This window comes from Bactrocera dorsalis, chromosome 6 (assembly GCF_023373825.1).
Source record: "Bactrocera dorsalis isolate Fly_Bdor chromosome 6, ASM2337382v1, whole genome shotgun sequence".
Classification (NCBI taxonomy): Eukaryota; Metazoa; Arthropoda; class Insecta; order Diptera; family Tephritidae; genus Bactrocera; species Bactrocera dorsalis.
The window spans coordinates 2,051,484-2,065,513 of record NC_064308.1 but is presented as its reverse complement, the minus strand read 5'-3'; the positions used below and the strand labels follow the sequence as shown (position 1 = coordinate 2,065,513).

At 36.3% G+C, this 14,030-nt stretch overlaps 1 protein-coding gene across 15 annotated transcripts in view; it reads right to left on the bottom strand.

Annotated features, from left to right (window-relative positions):
- Nucleotides 1-14,030, bottom strand: part of LOC125779099 (glutamate receptor ionotropic, kainate 2) — a 2,985,835-nt gene that overhangs the window by 2,366,892 nt on the left and 604,913 nt on the right. For 2 of the 15 annotated variants that reach the window (XM_049459573.1, XM_049459578.1), the window contains exon 2: nucleotides 12,746-13,007. The exons of the other annotated variants lie outside the window; for them this stretch is intronic. The gene's annotated coding sequence lies outside the window, so the exon portion shown is untranslated. The remainder of the gene's footprint in view (nucleotides 1-12,745; nucleotides 13,008-14,030) is intronic. 15 annotated transcript variants of the gene reach the window in all.

Sequence of the window (14,030 nt, the reverse complement as noted above, 5' to 3'; positions counted from 1 at the left end):
ACACATAAAAGAAGGGATAATCGGAAAAGGGGGCGTGGCACCTCCCATACAAACTGAACTTTTCAGGGTGAATATCTTCAAAAGTGTTTAAGGTAGGAACATGAAAATTGGTATAGAGCTATAGGAAACAACACCATTCTCACCCATAAAGCTTGGCGTTATCGAAGAAGGGGACGTGGTACCTCCCTTAAAATCTTTAATTATTTTGGTTGTTAATCCACCATATATTGATCTCATTTTCCACCTAGCACGACATTTTGGTTGTTCTTGCTGCAGCGGTTATATGGTAATTTTGGTTGTGTTACGTGCTATTTTTGGTTTATGGAAATGGCAGTTTTATGAAACAAACACAAATTAAATTAATCGTCAATTTTGCTTTGCAATCGAACACGCAAAATTTAGAGCGCAAAAAAAATGCGCCTTGCTTTACTGATATATTGATATATTTTGTTTTAAAAAGTGAGTTATTTAGTGAAAGTGATTTAGCGTGTTGGCGAATACCGATTTATGTACATTGGAATTTATCATTCAATTGATCTGCTTCCTTAGTTTAATTCATTCATTTTTGGAGTTTTCAAAGGTAAGTTATTGGTCCATAAAACCTTATACGAACTTTATGCAAATGAATGATCATTTCCAATTAGATATTTGTTACGATGTCAAGAATCAGTACGTATGGTAACACTTCTCGGAGTTCCCAGGCCGCAAGGAGAACGCGAAATAGCAGAGCACGCCAAAGGGAAAGTGTTATTGAGAGGGTATCACCACGAAATAGACTGCTGGAGAGTAGCACGCACCAGTTAGAAGATGTCAACCAAACATACAATCAGCAAGAACGATTGAGAAGAAGGGAAGTTCACAATCAGCAACAACGATCGAGAAGAAAGGAAGTTCGTGCTCGCCAAAGTGATGAAGTAAGATCACAACATGCGATTATTCGACGACAACAGCGGCAACATCTTTCTTTTGTGAACTTTGAACGGGCAGGTTTTCGATATGATCCAAACATTCAATATCGCGCATCTGTTCAAATCGGTCAGATATCAGTAGTTTGTCAATATTGCAATGCAGTCAAATTTAAAAATGAACCGTTGCCAGAATTGCTTTCACCACCACAGCCATTGTTCCAGCTGCTTTACGGTGAATCTCCTCACTCGAGCCATTTCTTAAAGCGCACTAAAATGTACAACGATTGTTTTCAAATGACGTCGTTTGGCGGTGAAATTGTAAATGAACAAAACTACAATCCAACGTTTAAGGTATTTTTGCCAAACAATATTCGACAGAAACTACAGAGCTTTCCTCCAATTATACACGTTCATGGGCAAATGTTTCATCTCGCTGGATCGCTGTTGCCGCATCCAGATCAAGAACACAAATATCTCCAAATTTACTTTCTGGGAGATTCACATGATGAAGTAAATCGGCGTTGTGCTATCTTCAATACAACGAAAAGAGAAATAATCGAACAATTGCAGCAAATGTTACACGAACACAATGGCCTCATTAAACTGTTTACGATTTCGTTGGAACGTATGCCAACAGATGATCATAGTATAATCATACAAGCGGACAAAAGACCAATAGGGTCACATGAAAGACAATATAATGCACCTACAGTTAGCGAAATATCAATTGTTGTTGTTGGAGAAAATTTGCAGTAGCGTGATATTGTTATCAAACGTAGAAATCAAAACGCACTAAAACGGATAAGTGAGACACATCAGTCTTACGGCGCAATGCAATATTCGCTCATGTTCTGCCGTAGAGAAGACGGATATCACTTAGGATATAAGATGAGAAATCCGGTGAATGGTTAGTAAAAAAAAATTTTTGTTTACTACTTCATATAGGTAATTTAAGCTTTTAGGTGTCGAGACAAATAAAAAAGTCAGTTCAATGAAGTTTTACGCATATCGAATGATGATTCGCCAAAACTATGACAACCATTTACTGAGATATGGACGGTTATTTCAACAGTATGCAGTTGACATGTGTGTTAAAGTTGAGACAGAACGACTTAATACAATCAGTCGAAGTTGCGATCTGAAGAGTATATTCACTTAAGAGATGCAATGAATGGTGATGCGGATATTACAGATATTGGTCGACTCTATATTTTGCCATCGACATACATTGGCAGTCCTAGACACATGCATGAGTACTCCCAGGATGCGATGACTTACGTGCGCAATTATGGACGGCCGGATTTGTTTGTTACATTAACTTGCAATCCAAAATGGCCAGACATTACAAATCTATTGCATCCCGGTCAATCACCAAGCGATCGCCACGATGTTACAGCACGCGTGTTTAAACAAAAACTCAGATGTTTGATGGACTTTATTACGAAACAACGTGTATATGGCACTGTTCGATGCTGAATGTACTCATTGGAGTGACAGAAGAGAGGTTTGCCCCACGCACACATTCTTCTTTGGATAGTGGAGAAAATTACACCTGACCAAATTGATGACATCATTTCCGCCGAAATTCCTGATGTTGAAATAGATCCAGAGTTGCACGAAGTGGTGATAGCCAATATGGTTCATGGGCCATGCGGAGAACACGATCCATCTTCGGTTTGTATGTCGGACAGTAAATGCAAAAAACGCTATCCTTGTGCTTTTATTTCGGAAACTCAAACTGGAAACGACGGATACCCTCTCTATCGGCGTCGCTCACCCGCTGACAATGGCAGAACATTCATCACTCAATTGAAAGGAAAGAATTTCGTGGTTGATAATACATGGATCGTTCCATATTCGCCAATTTTGTCTAAGGCATTCAAAACACATATAAATTAAGTATGTTTGCAAATATGTCACCAAAGGAAGCGATATGGCGGTTATTGACGTTGAACGAGATGAAATTAGCAAATTTCAAATGGGCAGATATGTGAACTGCAATGAAGCAATCCTACTGTTGTGCATCTGGCAGCTCATTTGGAGAATGGCCAGCGAGTTTATTTCAACGCAGAGAACATAGTACAGCGAACGGAAATACCACCAGCAACCACTTTAACAAGTTTCTTTGCAACTTGCGCCAGTGATCCGTTCGCGAGAACTTTGCTTTACTCGGAGATGCCTCGGTATTATACATGAAATGCATCGTCTTTCCCCCGGCGCAACATAACCCTGGCGGTTCATTTTTAAATTTGACTGCAATGCAATATTGACAAACTACTGACATCTGACCGATTTGAACAGATGCGATATATTGAATGTTTGGATCATATCGAAAACCTGCCCGTTCAATGTTTACAAAAGAAAGATTTGTAAAAATTTTGTTAAGATATACACAATGAAATTAGGAAACATCGTTCATATTCTATTAAAACCAATACCGGTGTAATTTTTGAAATGAAAAAAAAAAATCTATTTTGGGTAGAACGAAGTTTGCCGGGTCAGCTAGTTTTGTATATACATATGTAAGTAAAAATGAATTTTTGTTTGTTAGTAACGCTAAGGCTCGAGAACTTCGAAACCAATCTTCATGAAATTTTCAGAAGTTGTTCGCTGTGAAACTGGAAAGGTTCAGAAATGAAAAAAAAACTTTGCATAAGAAAAAGTCGAAAAATTGAGTTTTTTCATACAATTCTTTTTTCTTTTGTTTTTCAATATTTTGATTTGTAAATTATTTGAATCGTTCAATTTCGGTCGCTTGTTCTTTTATTCCGGCTATTTAAAACAAAATTTTGAAAATTATTCAGTGGAAACTTTATGTGTGTTTCAAACGAAGTGAACAGTTACAGATTGAAATTTGTTACGAAGCCACGAAGAGGTCCCGCTTATATCGGTCGGTGTTCTTTTTGCCATCAACGCCAAGGCACATGAACAAGTACTCCCAGGATGCGATGACATGCGTGTGGATGAATGGATCGGGGTCAATCAGCAAGCGATCGTCACGTTGTCACAGCAGGACTATTCAAACAACAGTTACGATGTTCTTCTTTGGATGGTGAATAGTGGTTCCACCAGATCAAATTAATGAAATCATTTCTGCGGAAATTCCTGATGCAGAGAAAGATCCAGTATTAAACGAAGTGATGAAAACCAATATGGTTCATGAACCTTGCGGACACCACAATCCCACTTCGGTTTGTATGTCTAACAATAAATGCAAAAAACACTATCCACTTGCTTTTCTTTCGGAATCGCAAACTGGAAATGATGGATATCCACTCTATCGTCGACGAAAACTTAGAGTAGTGAATATCGAAGTTGACAACATATGGATCGTACTATATTCTCCACTGTTGTCTAATTCACATTTAAAACTCATATCAAGGTTTAGTATTGCAGTTTGGTGTATCCATAAAATACGTTTGTAAGTACGTCACCAAAGGAACCAATATGGCGGTTATTGATCTTGAACGATACGGTCGATACGTGAACTTCAATATTGTAGTCTATTTACTTTTGCAATTCATGAACGTTTTTCGACTGTTGTGCGTCTCGCAGTTCATTTGAAGAATGGCTAAAGAGTGTTTTTCAACCCAGAGTATACGGTACAGCCAGCGGAAATACTTCCAGCAACATTGACATTGACGAGTTTTTTCTCAACTTGCGTCAGTGATTCGTTTGCGAGGACATTGCTCTATTCGGAAATGCCTTGATATTATACATGGAATGCATCGTCGAAGAAATAGTTACGCAGAAAGCAAGGCCAACCAGTAGAAAAACGACGATTGCTAATACCTTCGGTTGCTATTGATAAATGTACGTGGTTCTATTTCATTTGAGTCATTGCGCACTGTGAATAGTAGAGTGTGTGTAACTTTTTGAGAAGCATGCAAGCAATTACAATAGCTGGAACATGATAATAAATGTAATCAAACGATGGACGATTTGATTTCTTACACAAGATTTTTAACACAACGTAAATTCAACTCACATCAACTTCACATAATTTCACGCAGGACAACGTATGTGGGGTCAGCTAGTCTAATATAAATATTTTCTATTACAACAATTACAATGAATATGTAATATAATATGTACCACATGTATGTATTTAATACATGCACGAATTAAAAGAGATCTACATAAGTTTAAATTATACGCTGTAATGCTGCACCTGCTCCTGAGTTCTCCTTTCACATTTTTAAATCCCATAAACAAATGAAATTATTATATATAATTCTGGATTATCTTCAATATCTTTAACCCAAGAAGAGGATAGCAATTCTTTATTAATTTCACATTGTACGTGATGAGACGCTGTAAAAGTTACTCCTTCATTTCGGGCTGCGCATCCTTCTCTTATTGTCATGACGCCATACTAGGGATTTCCATATGCAATTGTTGATTATTATCACATTCTAGATATATCATTGCTTTGCTAAATAATTTGTAAAGCCACCGATCTTGAGAAGATAATTTTATCCAAACGTTTTCATTTGTAGAAGGTTTGGAATCACATGCTTCATTTTCTAATTGTTTAAAAGCTGCTACTTCATATGAATTATGCGTAGCTGATTTCCAAGCTAAATTTCCAGGACATTGGTGATGATTCTCTGAGTTAGTAGAACATTTATCTAGATCTACTTGGTTTATAAGTGAATATTGATTCAAATCAAACTTGTATATTAAATATTCTGCCTTTATTTCTGGAATAATCATATTCCCTTGGTATTTTATTGGAAGTGGTTTTACACCCCTATTCTGTGCTCTTGACAAATTCAACATTTTTTTAGAAAATTTGGAATAAAAAGCACCATAGGGGCAATTGACTGCACGCGTATTACTATCAATATGATTTGAATAGAAATCAGCTGTTGCTATTTATTTACATTATTTTGTTCACCACACGTGTGGGGAAAAGCTTTGCGATTTGAAGTTTTTACTTTTATCAAGATTGTACCAGAATACCAAAATATTTCTCGCTTGATAAATATTTGAGTTAACAGCCCTATTCTGAAAAAACCTCTCAACTGAGTTGAGAGGAAAAATTTGAGAGATTTCTTGTGAGGCATATTTTGTGAGGCTATTCTTGCTCAAACCTCGTAAGAAAAAAGCTCGTGAGGTAAAAAGCTTTTAGCTGCAAACAGCTGTTTTAAGAAAAAAAAGCAAACAAAAAAGTACACAACAATGGATAATCAGCATATGTAAGTAATTTTGCAAATTTTAAATATATATATATATATACAATAATTTCATATATTCCTAAGCGTACAAAAACGGAAAGGACAACTCAGGAGCAGCTGCAACATTACATAATGTTTTGCAAACAGCATCCTGAGTTGCAACGGGGGAAGCTAACTCCGACTAACCCTCAAGGGCTGCAAATACTTAGGTCGGAGTTAGCAGATAATTTAAATGCCTTAAGAGGTCCAACTCGGTCGGCAGCCAAGTGGAGGGAGGTAAGTTCATAAATACTTGTGTATGTTTCACATTATTAACCCTCGTCGAGACCAACGGTCTGATACACTTAGTCGAGACCAATGGTGCTTGGCTAGACCCCTATGTGTTTACATACATTTGTATGGAAATACGTGTTGTATTTACGCTCATATATGTACAATATAGATAGATTTTTGAAATTTCTTACCTCTCAATTTGATTGAAATCAAATTGACCGCTTTGTTCACGCTTGGCGTAGCAAAAGCGTTCACAAAAAATGTAACATTTTGAGAAAAAATACATTTTTTCTTAACCTTTTAAAGCGCTCTAGCGGCTAAAATATTCGACTTAGGTTAGTCAAATAAATTGCACTGGTTGGGTAATTTAAAGAGCTTTCAGGAAATGTATAATTCCAAGGCCCAATTGCCCCCAAGGCCCCACCGGGGGCGTGGCAATAAGCGAAAATTGGTTTTTACCATGTCCCCCCCTTTGTTTCACTACAGTTGGGGAGGTATGGGGCCGGGGGAGATCAAAACCATTTTGCGAGTTAGTTCGCCCCTGGGGCTTTCAGGGAAGTCCTCAACCTTCCCTCTATCTCTACCAGGGACGTCGCAATAGCGTTCACAAAAAATGTAACATTTTAGGAAAAAATACATTTTTTCTTAACCTTTAAAATGCTCTAGCGGCTAAAGTATTTGACCTAGATAAACATACAAACCAATTTGGACATGTAATGAACATGAAAACAGATAAATTAACCGTGCGAAGTGATAGAAACATTCCAAAGTTCATATATTTTCATACAAAACATATGGGGTCTAGCCAAGCACCATTGGTCTCGACTAAGGTGTAATATTATAATATCCTTTTTTCGTCCTTTTCGATACGATATCCTTGAATTTTTTTTTCTGAATTCTATAGACAATAAAATTCTAGGAAGCTACCTGGAAGCGCAAGTCGTTTGCTACACTCTAAATATATTTAAATAACATTTAAAAACAAAATATGCCTGGCCAGACCCGTTGGTCTCGACGAGGGTTAAAATATGTTTCCATAGTCATTGATGTATTGGAAACATCAGTTGCGATCGCGAGTGATGAGCGATATTTCGCCACCGGTGATTTTATCACTGTGATTAAAAAATCGCTTATAGTCACTGCTATTGCTAGCCCAAAATATCAGTGATTCGTGATTTTTCTTCTAACCAATATTTCACTGTGAATGAGATTTACAATTGGCACTAGCTTATGAACAATAATTGCATGTGGTGATTTTTTTTTTGGTGTTCGAAGTAGAAGTAGTGATTTTGAATACTTCTTTATTCACTGTGAATATATGTGGTGATTGTGGTTAGGCGCAGATTTTGAATACTTTTTCACTGTGAATATATAAGTGTATTGCGTATTACTTAATTCCGTTGAACGAATGTTTATTACAAATATTTTGAATTCGAATTTTTTAAATTTATGAAATATTGTGAAAATGTCTTTTAAAATAAATAAAAAACGTAATGAAATGTGGCAATTTTTCGATGCGATTAATGAAACTCATGCAAAATGCAAAATTTGTAAAAAAGATATATCCTATAAAAGGACGAATACGAATTTAAAAAAGCATATGCAAAATCGGCATCCAACAGTGGAACTTCCAGGAGCAGCGACCGTGCAAAAAATAGGAAGTAAACAAACGGAAAATCCAGATGCACAGCATGAAGTTACGGAAACAAATGTACAATACGGTAAAACATAACATTTTTACTTCGGATTTTAGTTAAGAGATTTAAATATAGTTTCAGAGCCTGTTCTGCGCCAATCTAAAATAACTGCCGGGATATGCAATATGAAGATTTCTGCAAAGGCAAAAAGGAAATAGATGATGCGTTGCTAATGCTCTTCATTAAGGACTTACAACCTTTCAGCATTGTCGAGGACAGAGGATTTATCCAATTCGTTAAAGCGCTAAATCCTGCATACGAACTACCCAGTCGGCATGTAGTATCAAGAACGATAATTCCGACATTATATGAAGCATGTGTCGAAAAAGTGAAACTAAAAGTGGCGAATGGTGTTAAATTCTGCATTACAACCGATTGTTGGAAATCTCGCAATACAGTGAGTTACATTGCAATTATACTACATTTTGTTAGTGAAAATTTTGAATTTAACAATATTTTATTGGATTGCTGTCCAATGAGTGAGACACATACTGCCAAAAACTTGTCCGAGCAAATACAAAATGTCACAACTGAGTGGGGGGTATTTGATAACATAATATTTGCAGTATCTGATAACGCGAATAATATAAAGAGTGCCTTACAAAATGAGCTCAAATTACGCCACTTCGGCTGTTTTGCGCATACTTTAAATTTAATTGTTAAAGCAAGTATAAGTGGCCATGACATTAATACTGTTTTACAAAAAGTAAAACAAATTGTCGCTCATTTTAGTGCTGGTACCGAACCTTTGAAACTAATTCAAAGCGTTGAAACTCGCTGGAATTCTACTTTTTACATGATTGAACATTTTGTAAAAGTGGAAGATGCAGTTAAAAGTACTGTCGCTCTCATAGATAAGGAATTACCCCGAATTAATCCTGAGGAATGGTTGTTGTTAAAGGATTTACTAACTGTTTTAAAACCTTTTGAGTACACCACAAAAGAAATAAGCGGCCAAAAATATTGCACCGGATCAATGGTTATTCCTATTGTAAATGGTCTCAAAAGCGTGTTTACTAGGTGGACAAAAGCCAATACTTATGTATATCCTGTAAAAGCAGTGGCTTTTGAATTACTAAATGGTATAAATGAAAGATTAGGAAATACCGAAAGGAGCAACACTCTGGGCATGGCATCATTCTTGGATCCTCGTTTCAAAAATTTCGCCTTTTCTGACCCCACAATAGCCGACAAGTATAAAAACCGAATCATTGCAGATGTAGGTAGAATAATTCAAGAAGCCCAAGCAAATGAACCCCAAGAATCACAAGTAGAAAACTCAGAGTTTTCAATATGGAGCTATATAGACTCCAATATAGCGTCAAACAAGCCGCGAGGTACTTGTAATTCAAGAGCCATTATCGAGGTTCAGCGTTATTTGGAAGAGGTAGTAATTGCTCGAAATGCGGACCCCTTCAAATGGTGGCAGCACAACAAATATAAATATCCATATCTGTCTCCCATAGCTCGGATAAAATTAGGATGTTTAGCATCATCAGTTCCCTGCGAACGGCTTTTTTCTCAAGCTGGACTTATTTTAAGTGAAAGAAGAATGCGATTGGACGATGAAAAGACAAAAATGATGATTTTTTTAAATGCGAATCAGTAAAAGTTAATAGTTTTTTTAACTTGTGATTTTAAAATTTACATTTAATGTGTGTGTGAGCTAAGTTTTTACTTTTTCTTACTTAATTACTTTGAATTAACCTAATAATTTGAACTATATTAATGTTATTTTCAATCTAAAACTGTTTATTTTTGAAAATCAATTAATTTTTATTCCATTTTAGATCTGAACATGTGCAATTTGAAATAAATACTATTTTTTTAATTTGAGCATTTATTTTCATGTCTATTATTAATATTAATAAGTATTAATAAATAAAAAATTCATGTTTATTGAATTTTGTTGAATATTCAAGTTATTCTGTTTTAATTTATGGAAATTTTAAGGTATTGCATTAAAAAAAATTCCTTTTATTTCAGATTATATATTTTTGTTTTAGCTTAATTGCAGGTTAGAACTACTTAAAATATCTGTTATTAAGAAAAGTAGCGATCGCAATAGCTATAAAAAATCGCAGTGATTTAAAAATCGCAATCACTCTTTTCACTGAAACTAAAAAATCGCTGCTTCGCTCATCACTAGCGCAAACTGAAGGCACATGCGCAAGCGACTGGTGGAGGCCCTCCGATAAATGGAATGAGCGAATTCGAGGAGCAAACAATTTCAACTTTTGGAGCAGCAGCGGTGGATGGATTGCCGGGTGTTGCGATTTTGGGTCACCAGGTAATATTTTAATTTAATATTTGTCGGACTATATATTTTACTAGCTGACCCCGCAGCCGTTGTCCTGCGTGAAATTATGTGTTTTGAAATGAAAAGAAAGTTGAATTTATCATTTAATTTTTTTCAATGTAACGCTTGATATACCACATTTTTTGATTTCTGTTCCGGTGTAAAGAAAAGATGGTTTTACAACTCGTGAGCATGCCACTTATTTTTGGCCGTGTGAAAAACATAGCAGTTCCAAATTTATGCCTCGCACTATGCGATTATCCTTATGCAACCTGTTGATTGTCATCTCAAATGCATATTTCAATGTACATTTGAACTGAAATGGCAAATAGTCCGAACTTAAAGGAATTCATAGTATCAAGCATTCTGCCACCCTTGTTCGGCGTTCGGCGCATGAAGATTGCGAAACATTATAACGACAGATCCAACTTTGAGACGCAAATGATGCGGTGGCATACCAAGCCTCTCCAAAGAATTTAGAAGCTCCACTGAATAATTAACGGTGTGGTTTCCATTGTCAAAACGATCGATCGATTTGTATGAATGCAAGTCTCCAGGAATTCGACTTTGAATCTTCCAGTTTCGAGTCAACAACATCGGTATTTTTGGCAGCTTTTGCACTTAAGGAATCGTAGTTATGATAATTTGGTCAATGTTCGGAAAAACATTCGTGATGAGCTCATCTTTCGTAAATCGTAAACGACAGATGGAATCGATATCAAACGACCGGAAGTATCAACCGGAATTGATCCATTTCCAATTTTTAGCGAAGACGATGTAAAATGTCTTCGGCAATGGCATTTTTGTTCGTATCTCATAATAGACGCGGATTTGAAGGCATTTGCATTCCAGTGATTATCATTTTCCCGCAATTGTAATTGCTGGCTTGCTTCTCAAAAACTTGCACACATCTAACCATTCACAATACGCAATGAATCAAATGAAGTTGAACCGCTTACATTTATCATAGCAACCGAAGGTAGAAACAATCGTCGTTTTTCGGGTGGATTATGTAAATTCGTCCTAAGGAATTAGTTGATAACACACCTGGATGTGCATCTACTGGTTGGCCCTTGCTTTGTGCGCAACTATTTCTTCGACGATGCATTCCAGGTATAATATCAAGGTACATATTTCCGAATAGAGCAAGTTCTCGCAAACGGTTCACTGACGAAAGTTGAGAAAAAACTCGTAAATGTTAATTTTCTTGCTGGCGGTGTTACCACTGGATATACTGTATTCTCTGGGTAGAAAGAGACTCTTTGGTCATTCTCCAAATTAACTGCGAGACGTACAACAGTCGGAAAACATTCATGAATTGCAACGTAAATATCCCTCAAAGCGCTTTAGTGCAGTTCACGTATCGATCGTATCGTTCAAGACCAATAACTGCCATGTTATAATATGTACTTCCTTTCGTGACGTACTTAAAAACGTATTTTATCGATTACACCAAACTGCAATACTCAACATTGATATGAGTTGAATGTGAATTAGACAATAATGGTGAATATAGTACGATCCATGTGCTGTCAACTTCGATATTCACTCTTCTAAATTGAATGCTGAATGTTCTGCCATTGTCGTCTGATGACCGACGCCGATAGAGTGGATATCCATCATTTCTATTGTCAGACACACAAACCGAAGTGGGATTGTGGTGTCCACAAAGTCCACGAACCTTATTGGTTTTCATCATTTGGTTAATACTTTATCTTTCTCTGCATCAGGAATTTCCGCAGAAATGAGTTCATCAATTTGATCTGGTGTAACAACCATCCACCATCCAAAGAAGAATGTGTGTGTGCGGCAAACCTCTCTTTTGTCACTCAACAGTGTCCATCTAGCATCTAACAGCACCATATATGTATACGTTGCTTCAAGATAAAGTCCATCGAAGCTGTTGCTTAAAAAGTCTTGCTCTGACATCGTGACGATCACTTGCTGATTGACCGCGATGCATAATACCGCACGTATGGCATCGCATTCTGTGAGTACTCGTACATGTGCCTTGGGCTGCTAATGTATGTATGTTGATGCCAAAAAGAACGCCTACCGATATTAGCGCGACCTCTTCATGGCATCGTAACAAATTTCAATCTGTAATTGATCACTTTGTTTGCAACACACATAACATTTTCACAGAATAATTTTCAAAAATTTTTGAAGCAAACAAATAAGAAGGCTGTTTTTAGGGGTTTTCCGGCAATTATTCGAATTTTTTTCTCCGCAGAAACCATCTCTGAACCTCAACGAACATTTAAAAAAAAAGAATTATCAAATTTGATTCAGTCGTATGAAAGATATGAACGTACATACATTTTGGCGATTCATTTTTATTTATATAGATTATTACATGAGGCAATAATTGGTCCGTTTCATACTTACAGGTTTTGACGTTGTATTTAAATACAGTCACATCGCCTGCTCCAGCTTTCCTGCTCTGACTATAAATTTTTCTTCCTCGCCATCACCTCATTTTTCTTCCTCACCATCACCTCCATCTTCTTCCTTATCTCCTCCCATCTTATCTTCTCCTATGCCATCTCCTTCTTTAATCCCTCCTGAAAAATTGACTGCAGCGAAGATGCTTGGGACAGTGCTAAAGAAAATGGAGGATCGGGAAAAGCGAGAGGAGGAGGCCATTGCTCTATAAAGGAAAATTGTAGAGCAAAATGTGCAGATGACAGGGGTGCTGACCTAAATGACACAAGCACTAACCTCGCTGTCAGAGGTTATGGCTAAATTGTCCGAAAAATTAGATAAGTGATAATAAAAATGTAAAAAATAAAAAAAATTAAATAAAAATGTAAAAAAAATAAATAAAATAAAATGAATTATTTAAACATATGTAGATGTCTTTTTATTCATTCTTAGAGGAAGTAAAATGTACAGAGACAGTAAGTAACTTACATACATGTATATATGTATATATATTTATATACAAACAAAACAAACACAGATATTTTCTATTATGATGACTGCTTTCACACGTCACAGATATTTGTGATAATAGTGAGCATTTGAGCTTTTGAATTTTCGCCAGAATAAGGTAACCCAGGGATGGGCACATTTTTAGCCCGAAAAGTTAGCAAAGTGCGCACGGGGGCTAGATGAGGGGAATATCAGTTTACGGAGAGAAGGGCATAACAAGTTGAGAAAAATTGCGAAAAAAATTAATTACATTTCTCCGTAACTTAATGTTCATCGCAGAGTCAGAGATAAAGAGATCCCCAACTCTCCTGTCACTGGAAATGTGAGAGCCGCTCACCTACCGAACTTTGACAGTTGACTGGATTGGGTAGGTGTTGACGTTTTGCAATTGGAATGACTGGAACGGCCAGATTGAAATTATACCAAAAATATATGTGAACGGAGGAATTTGTTGCCGCTGTTCAAGATCGCTAATAAAAATTTAAAACAATGAAAATCAAAGAAAATGCGAAATTTAAATATATTTCATGAAACGTTTTCTAATTTGATGCATAATAGAATTAATTTTCTATTAAAATTGATTAAAAACATTTATTAATTGAGAGCTAACAGGCTTAATTCACCTTATTAAGTATTGAAGATCGAAAGTCAGTTGTTTTAATACAGTGGATCACAGCCAAAATGATGCAGCCATCTGAGAAATTTTAAAACATGCTTAATAAAAAATAAAAAGCCAAAA